This window comes from Cydia splendana, chromosome Z (assembly GCF_910591565.1).
Source record: "Cydia splendana chromosome Z, ilCydSple1.2, whole genome shotgun sequence".
Lineage (NCBI taxonomy): Eukaryota > Metazoa > Arthropoda > Insecta > Lepidoptera > Tortricidae > Cydia > Cydia splendana.
In genome coordinates this window covers 24,894,068-24,904,339 of record NC_085987.1, presented here as the reverse complement: position 1 = coordinate 24,904,339, position 10,272 = coordinate 24,894,068, and the positions used below count along the sequence as shown (strand labels likewise).

Sequence of the window (10,272 nt, the reverse complement as noted above, 5' to 3'; positions counted from 1 at the left end):
TGAATTTGTTGATAATCATAATAATTCTCATATATCAAACGTCAAATTAATGCTTCTAAACAATAAAATAACTTATAAAATATTTAAATTTCTCTTCAAAGTTTCAGTCGCACAATGATAATTGATACTTTATGATTATGACATTCATTGACCCACAATGGCAAACATTGCCGTCTTGTAACTTGTACGTGCTTACAAATTTTTAAATTATTTCATCAAAAAATTGGTTACAGGGTTATAAAAAAATTAACTTTGTCGTCTAATCGTTAAAAAATATATTGCAAATGGCCGTTTTCACTTTTATATGTGATGGTTTTAATTATAAATATTTAATAGCATTCATTTGGATTTGATATGGTATCGGCATCGCCCGTCTAATTAGTTCATTTCTTATTTGTATTCTTCTCTCGTTCTGTATTCGTTGTTTGTTTTTTTTTGTCATTACTAGAGATGGGTAACTACCCGGGTAAATACCCGAGAGCGGGTATTTACCCGGTAAATACCCGATATTTACCTACCCGCGGGTAAATACGCGGGTATTTTCGTTTTTCTTCTAAATTTGATGTGTTTAATGGTATGTGAGTATAAATAAGATTAATATAAGTATTTTTTTATAATGTTACATAAAATGTATGTTCAAACTAATTACGAAAACGTTGCTATGAGGTGAAGTTCGATTTTAACATATCAGTCCAATTATGAAAATCGTGTAAAATCATTCCCTGGCTTCCGGAAATGTTTTAAAATGCTTTTAATATACATTAGAAAGATGAAAATAAAGAATACTTATGAATGATAATAAAAAAAAATTGTGCAATATCCCAACTTGTGAAGCTTATAAGTCAAACACAGTCAGTTTTAGGACATAAACGTATATAACCTTTTTTATAGAAAATTATGTCTACTTTAGTTTGTACATACAACACTTTTCGATATTAATGACAGATTCCAAGAAATATGAAAAAGTTCACTTTTGCCCCCCTCCCCCCAACCACACCCCCCGCTGACTGAAGTTGGAATGTGTATTATCAACGTATAAGTACGATAATTTACTCAAGTCTAAAAAAAATACTCTTATGACGGCCTATTTTTAATATTTATCAAAATTGTACTAAAAATTCCTTAGTTACAACTGCAACTGCAACTAAACCATTTAATTTTAAATGACACACAATAATTACAGCTATTAACTCGGTTTATATCTCCACTTTAACACAAATCAACATGTGCAACAAGAAATGAATCTACCCGTCCATTTGGGTAGATACGGGTAAATACCGGGTAGATGGGTATTTACCGGGTATTTACCTGGGTGGATAAATTGGGTAAATACCCGCGACCCATCTCTAGTCATTACCTTATTAAGAGAGGGACAACAAGTCACAGACTTTGGCCAAAGGGTCATAGTCTGCGACTTGTCCTATTCGATTTTCTTCTCGTTCTTGATCAGTCTCATTCGCTGTTCGTCTCTTTCGCTTCTTATCTCGTTTACTGATTCGCCAAAAAATAAATGACCCGTTTGTTTCTGGTCAGTGGTCACATTCGTAATTAAGTCTCTTTCAGTCGCTTTCGTTTTTCGTCTCAGTCGCTATTTGTGATAATAATTCATACCAAACCTAGTATCATTAACCCTTTAGTAGTTAACGTCTCAAGACTTTTTTTTCTGTCAATGAACGAGTTGTTAGTTAATATAAATTTTAGTTCTTAAAAGGACAGCGGATAAAAGTTATGTCTTCTCTTATAAAATATTATTCTTTGACAAGATCTTAGATATTTCGATACTGACTACTTTTAAATAAAAATATCTATGGATAAAATTGGTTAGGTACCTACGCTTGATTTTGTTGATAATCACAATTCTCATATTTCAAACGTCAAATTAATGCTTCTAACAATTAAAATAACTTCTTTTATAAAATATTTAAATTTTCCTACAATGTTTCAGTCGCACTATAATTGGTACTTTATGACATTCATTGATCATCAATGGCAAACATAATATTGCCGTCTTGTAACTTGGAAAAGACAGAAAGATAAATAATTCTCGCTTAAAATTAATAAAAAAGATAAGCGTACCTGCTTGCAAATATTTAAACGACTGCTTTAAAAAATATTGGTTACAAAAAAATTGAACTTTGTCGTCTAATACAATTTAAAGAAAGCAATTGATGAAAACGGTCACTCATGTTGAGAATTCACTTTTATGTGATGGTTTTGAATGATAAATATTTAATAGCGTTCATTTGAACTTGATAGGTATGGTAACAGCATAGCCCGTCTCATTGGTTTATTTTTTATTTCGTATTCTTCACTCGTTCTGTATTCGTTTCGTCGTTCGTTTTTTGTTATTAAGTACCATACTTAGTCTCATTCGCTGTTCGTCTCTTTCGCTGTTCGTCTCTTTCGTTTCTTATCTCGTTTACTGGGCTATAACCGCGAAAATCGAAGTTAACAAATTGCGGGCATTTTTCTCTGTCACTCTAATTACGCCTTGATTGGAGTAAAAGAGATAGATTCCCGCAATTTGCGAATTTCGGTTTTCGCGGTAGCCCCTCTGATTCGCCAAGAAATAATTGACCCGTTCGTTTCTGGTCAGTGGTCACATTCGTAATTAAGTCTCTTTTGGTCGCATTCGTCGCTTTCGTTTTTTGTCTCAGTCGCTATTTGTGATAAATTCTGATAATTGTTTCATGTAAATTCTGATCAAAATATCATTAACCCTTTAGTAGGTAACGGCCAAGATATTTGATATTCCTTCTCTTGTAAATTGATAAGGTGCAGTGGGTTCAGAAATCGGAGCTTTTTAAAAGCCATAGCTCTTTTTTCGAATCCTAAGTTTTTGACATTTGCTCGATAGAAAACAATCACGAACATAGGTCTAAAACGGACTTTAAACATTCGTAACAATTTGTGCACAAAAGATAAAAATATGAAAACTGCTTGTAATAACGCGCAATTGGGACTCCCTCTGTACGGCTACCACCAGTTTTGACATTGACATAACGCTCACGTTTACGTAACTTACTTTCTATGCATCTCGCTCGTACTCGCATATGCGAGCAATAGTGCAAGCGAGATGTACAGAAAGTAAATTACGTAGACGTGAGCGTTATGTCAATGTTAAAACTGATGGTAGAGGCTCTGGTCGCATAACAACTTTTGTCATATTTTTAATTGTCATAACACTATGCATAAAATTGTAAGTCATAAAAGTCTTTAGTCAGAATTATTCCTGAGCATAACTGGGTTTTTGTCATAAATGAGTTATGTCATAATTTTTATAGTCATTAATTTAATTCGCATAAAATTTTAAGTCATCTGCTTGATATCCATAATTGTTTTTCGTTCGAAGTATTGCAGTGCATAGTATTAATATAGACATAAAAAATTGAGTCATAGCCCAGTCAGTGCAGGGCCATGGTATAATAATATACTCCGCCTGGTACTCCATTCCGAGATTCGCGTATGACCTAACTGACACGCGCCTACGTCATCATGCTGTTTACAGGTTCTCAAACTTTGAAATGTGGGAGAATTTTAACCAACGGTGAAAATTATTTTAACGGCATTAATTTTAAGTTATTCATGTAGAAACATAGTAAAATAAAACAAATCTAATGTATTAAATTAAACTTTATTTATCTATACAAGACAAACGTTTAAAAAACTAATTCACAGTTACACATTAATTACCAAGCTTACGACGTGAAAAGTTTGGAAAACACTGCGACTGCTGACACTGAGCGAGAAGGAAATAACAATTAACACGCGTTCGACAAGGATGACGGTCAGGGCATGAAGTTATCTAGATCCGAATTGTCAAATGTGCACAGCGCTATCCTGTGTTGCCAGTAGTATAAACAGAATTACCCGAAAGTCTGAAATTTCTTTCGTGTTTCGGAAGATATTGCTAACGAGTAATTAAAAATGACGTGTTATTGTAAAATTTAAGCTAAAATACATATAAATAAAAATTATAAAATTATAAAGAAATATTTTAACTTATTAACCATAGGTATAATGTACCCATGTAACATGTTATGTTGAAATAAAGTGGCAATGTTATTGTGACGTAGGCCCGTGTCACTCTGGGAATGGAAGACCATGTTTTATTAGACCATGTGCAGGGCCACAAAACGAGCACTATACTGAACTGCACGCACTTATGAATTATTACGTTTACGTTTCACTAATAAAAATCACACTTAAACGGTCGTGTTTAGGAACTTGGGAAGTACAGTCTGTTAGATTAAAATGATGTTTATCGATCGGAGTGTGTGATCGAACTGAAAATAAAAATCATTGAATGGAATTTGGAATAGGATTTGAATTTGAAAAGGGAATTTAGAATTTGTATGGTGCCAGAAATAGTATGAAGGTCGATAGTGTAACGCTTCGTTACACGCACCGTTACACTACCGGGGTCGCCCTGGAAGGGAAAATCCTGTGGCTCATCAAGGTGGGGATGTTATATACAATGTTTATCGTACAAGAGAGACGATTTAAACATGCATACCAGAGGTCATTCATACATCATCTTATAAAATTTTGGTTAATAATGTTTAACCAAAATAGGTTTCAATAGAGTACTCCTTTAAGTAGAGGACGTACTCATTAAATCGCTCTCCATTGGTATTAAGGCTTATTAATCAGTAACCACCCGCTGAATATTAATGAATGTAAATATATCTACAATAATGTGTACAAAGAGTACGATTGTTGAAATTTATTCAACAAAATAATGTCGTATGGAATGTAGGATTACTACAAAATATTATTAGATAATTCCTTAATGGAATTAATAAATGTACTGTACGGTACGTATGTACCTAAGTACGTAAACATGAACGTTATGGAAAAGAAAGAAATATATAATTAAGTATTGTTCTAACTCTGGTAGAGTTAGCTTTGAATAACGTTATATGAACGTAATATAACGTTATATAAATAGTATAAATGAATGTATAAATTTGTACTAAGTAGGTATGTACGAAATGTAATGATTCCGAAATGTATATGGGGATGAGATATGATTATAGATGTATAATATTATATATATACAATAAGTTATAAGTTAGGAGCTTAGGAGAAAAGTAACTAAGTTTGAGCCAAATAAGAATCTAATTAAGGAAAAACAGTATGTTGTTTATTTTAGAATTTTGGGGAGAGGTTTAAGGTCTCTAATATGCCATCGTCCGAGCATTTTGCCGGACATGTCTTGTAGGACGTATACTAAGGGTGATATTTTTTTTAGGATAGAACATTTAATAAACTTTGGTGGAAGTTTAGCAGAATAGTGTTTAGGAGAATTACTAATTGCGTAATTTCGTTTCCAGACGATGTCATTTTCGTTGAATTCGAAATGTTGGTGATGTTTATTATATGATGAAGAATTGGTTTGGTGTGCTCTCCAAAGACGGGCTTGTACTTCGGAGAAGACAGGCTGGAGAAGACCAATATTATCAGCGTATTCGTCTCTGGGCGCGAATATAATATCATCTGTGAGGTCAGATTTATCGTATACTGATCCACATGTGACTAATTCGCGACCAAATACAAGGAAAGAAGGAGTATAATTTGTTGTTTCATTTACGGAAGTAATAGCAAATTGTATCTTATGTAGGTTGATATCCCAATTCCTGTGGTCATCCTGTATGAATGAGGATATTGCTGTGGTAACAACTTTATTATATCTCTCCACGGGATTTGGTTGGGCGCATTTAATTGCACAATAATGTATTTTTGGGATATGATAGGAGTGGAATAAATCCGTTGTTTCTTGACTAACGAATTGAGGACCGTGGTCAAGAATTGAGATTCCGTACACCAGGAAAACTAGGTTTTCTAGAATATGAACGATTACTGATGAAGTAGCTCGTTTAATCGCAAAGAGGAGGCAATATTTTGAAAAACAGCAAGTAACGACAAAGATGAATCTGTTATGTTTTAGTGTAGTAGGCAAGGGGCCGATCAAATCTATTGAAATGCATTGAAAGGGTCGAGAGCATTGCTTAGGTTTACCCATTAGGCCAAGTTTTAGTTGGGTTTGGTGTTTGCAAGCTAAGCAAGTCTCGCATTTGGCAATAAAATTTTAAATATCTTTGTACATTCCTGGCCAAAAATATTTCAATTTAACTTTATTGTATGTTTTAAATGTTCCGAAATGAGCGCAAGTTGGGGTGGAATGATTTTCTGTGATAATGGGTATTCTGTACTCTAGTGGGATAACTTCTTTCCAATTATAATCTGATTGGAGTAACGAAGGGGTTTTTGAGTATCGGTATAATTTTTTATCATGTATTATGTAATCTGGAGTGGTGTTGGGGTTAGAACTGCATTAGGCGTAGATATTATTATACCAGTCGTCGTTGGTATTAGAACTGTTGTAGTTAATAACGTCTACTGATGGTAAGCGTGATAAGGCATCAGGGATAAGGTGATCTTTACCACGTTTATGTTTGATTTCGAAGTTAAATGTAGATAGACGAATACTCCAGCGGGCTAGACGTCCGGTTGGATTATCTAGATGGAGAAACCATTGTAATGCGGAATGGTCCGTGTAGATTGTGAACTTTAAGCCGTTGTCAAGATAGCAACGCCAATGTTCTAGGGCCAGTAAGACACTTGAGAGTTCTCTTTCTGTAATTGAGTAATTTCTTTAGGGACCAGTGAGGGATTTGCTCATGTAAGCAATGGGTTTCTCAACGCCATCAAATTGTTGGGTAAGCATACCACCGATGCCGAAGCTGGATGCATCACAGTGGATTGCGAAGGGTTTTGAGAAGTCTGGGCAAGCAAGAACAGGGGTAGAGACTAGAGCTTCTTTAATGGATTTGAAGGCATTGTCTTCAAGTGATGTCCATTTAAATGGTGGTGCTTTTTTGGAAGTGGAGGTAAGTTTTGTTAGTGGTGCAACCTTTGTGCTGAAATCGGGGATAAAGCGTCTATACGAACTTGCTGTGCCTAGGAACTTTTTAACTTCTCGAGGGGTTGTGGGGGGTGGGATGTTAAGTATTGCCTTAACCTTGTCAGGATCTGTTTGAAAGCCGTGTTCATTAACTATGTAACCAAGATATTTAAGTTCTTTTTTGAAAAATGAACACTTGGGGAAGTTTATAGTAATGTTAGCTTGTAGTAGCCTTTGGTAAACTTTATTAAGTAAGGTGATGTGTTCATCGAATGTGTTACTTATGATGATAATATCATCTAAGTAGGTAAATACTGAATTATAAAGGTTTTCAGAAGGGAATAACGCATCCATAAAGCGTTGTTGGGTAGCAGGGGCATTAGTCAATGCAAAAGGCATTACGCGAAACATGTACATGCCTTTTGAGGGGACGTGGAAACTAGTTTTAGGTCTATCAGAGGGGCGTAGGGGTATTTCCCAAAATGCTTTTGCTATGTCTATCGATGATAGATATTTAGCATTTTTTTAATTATCTAAAATGTCTGAAATGAGTGGGAGTTTGTAGGCATCTTTGCGCGTAATCGAATTTAGTTTACGACTGTCGATGCAAAAACGCCACGTTCCATCTTTTTTAGGAGTTATTATGACAGGGTTTAGCCATGGGCTTTCACAGGGTTCGATAACATTAAGCTTTAGTTTAGCATTTCATCAACTTCTTTGCATAAAGCTTTTTGTTTCTCTGGAGAAAGCCTGTAGCATCGTTGTTTGATTGGTGGATGGTCACCGGTATCTATGTGATGTTCAATGAGGTGGGTTCGTCCTAAGGGTTTGGTTTCTGTTGAAATATTTTTAAATTTTTCAATAATAGTATCTGAAATTAACTGTTGAGTTTCAGAAAGGTTGTCATAATTAGTGATGTGTTGGTCACAGGTGGAAATAACTAGGGTATCTATATGTTTATCAGAATATGACGTTATGTCAGGTAATATGTGGGGAGCTATATTGAATTTTCTCCAGAAATTTGTGCCTAGAATCAAGGGTTGCTTTACAGTAGGGATGACATGAGCGGTAATAATAGCCACAATATTTTTGTACGAAATTGGTAGTTGTATGGTACCAATCTTAGAGGATATAACCAACGGAGACGCCATGTCTAAAATTTTCGGTACAAAATAGTCTGCCGTTTTTTGCGGGGGAGGGGCACATCAAATGTATAGGTACGTCATGTCAGATAAACGTCAGTCCATACATATGGTTGACATGTGGTTGACCATTGGCCGCCTTTTTTCGACAGAGGGGAACGCCTGTTAATGGCGGCTCCATTGTTAATTACTCCGAGGTACCAATAGAGTATCTAGGGTAGCCGTCGGCTACAGAGCCTACAACTTTATGGTCGTAATTTATGGTAAAATTGTGGGATAAGAGAATTTTATGAGAATTATTTCTGAAAATAGTTAAAGCACTGCCACTGTCTAAGAGGCCACATAAAGTTAAATTATTTGACTGGATGTTGACATAAGGTCGTTCATCGTATGGATCTTGAGTGAAAAGTGCTGATGTAGTATTGTATGATGACATAAATAATTTAATGGTATCTAACCATTGGTTCCATTCTGTAGCAGTAGTTTTATTTAAGTTACTTTTCTCCTTTATGCGTTTTTTGGAAATTTATGGCAAGCTGTACATTTTGCAAAAGTGACATTTTGTTTGCCACAACGGAAGCATACTATATTTTTACTTGTACAAATATCTAAAGAGTGATCGTTTGTTCTGCAACGCGGACAGGAGTAACGTAACGTAGAAGGTGGTGCTGTTACAGTATGGACCGGTTTATTATATGGGAATGGTGGTATATACGGTTGGGAAAGGGGGGTGTGGTTAGATTCTTGTTGAATGTTGGTATAGTTGCTAGAGCTATAAGTAGAGGTAGTGTTACAACTTTCGTACCATTTACACGATTGAAGTAATGTTTCTATAGACGTAACATCTGTAGGAACTAATCTGGAACTGTAATATGGGCTCATGTTTCTACGGAGGATATCTATTTTTTGTTTTTCCGAAAGGGGTTCATGTAATTTGGAAAAGAGGGCTTCCATGGCTGATAAATACATTATTATTCGTTCATGTTGTTTTTGTTTACGGGAATGTATATTTTGTAGTAAGTTGTGGTCATGGTCATGCAATTCGAAATCTTTTAAGAAGTGGGTTTTAAATGTTTTCCAATCTGTAAGGGTTGTTTTCTTTGATCTATACCAATCTAAAGGAGTGCCTGATAAAAAATCGTATATATATTTGTGTAAGCGTTTGTCGTCAATGTTACGCGCAATTGCAAACTCTTCCTTCGATGTTTCGAATAAAATCATAAGGGCAACTATCGCCTTTATAGTTGAATTTTTTAAAATCACTTGGCTTTGCTTCGGAGAGGTTGGTTAATTTTCAAGCAAGTAGGTCTAAATTTGTGGAATCATCTATCAAAGAGGTTGCTGACGCGTAAGTTGACGTTGTTGTTGACGGTTGTGACATGTTAAATTTTGTTTGACATTTTGACAATAATTCGCATATTTTCGAATAGTTGTCAATAATTTCTGGAGATAATTCAGTGGTAATAGCGAGACGTTCTATTCTGTTATGTAAATGAAATAAGAAGACTGCTATTCTATCGTGCTTCGCTTGGTTGGTGGTCGCAAGCTGCAGCTGAGAAGAAACTATTGTGAGGCATCTGCTAATTTCGGTGATATCCTGTTCATTATATGGACTGGGGAGATTCGAACACGGGTCCGCGAATAAATTTGGAGTGAGGAGCTGTCTTAAATCATCAGCCTGCGCGGTGGCTGGGAACTGAACGTTCCTGAGTTTGAGCTCATAGATGAGTTCTGGTTTATTTAATAGTGCTGGATTCATTGTTTATTAAAGTGGATAGGTATCCACGACGTGATAGGTATCACGAAGAGAATACCTAACTGATGTTATCAATATAAATAAAATATGTACTTAGTTATTAAATTTTATTTTTTATTGAATCGAAAGGAGAAATAAGATTATAGAAGTTTATTGTGATATTAGGCTTAGTTGTGTATATTTATAAAATCGGGTGAAGGATAAGCTATCGGATTATCTCCAACAGTACTGCCGTAAGTCAGTATTGGCTCGCACTTCAGTGACTCCAAGGAGTTTTAAAAACACTTAGGATTGAAACCAATTTGTGAGATTCCAGTGGAAATCTTGGATTGTGTAATTGTATGTGATAGATGTTTTGTGTAATCACTATGTTAAGAGTGTTACGTGGCGCGACAAAAAGCGTTGGACGCTGGCATAATAGGGATTAGAAAATAGATATAGATAAATTGGTATAAGATGATGAATGA

General features: G+C 35.2%; 1 long non-coding RNA gene across 1 annotated transcript in view; it reads left to right on the top strand.

Moving 5' to 3' along the window:
- LOC134804928 (uncharacterized) overlaps positions 1–10,272 on the top strand; it is a 273,322-nt gene that overhangs the window by 131,061 nt on the left and 131,989 nt on the right. The gene's annotated exons all lie outside the window — the stretch shown is intronic.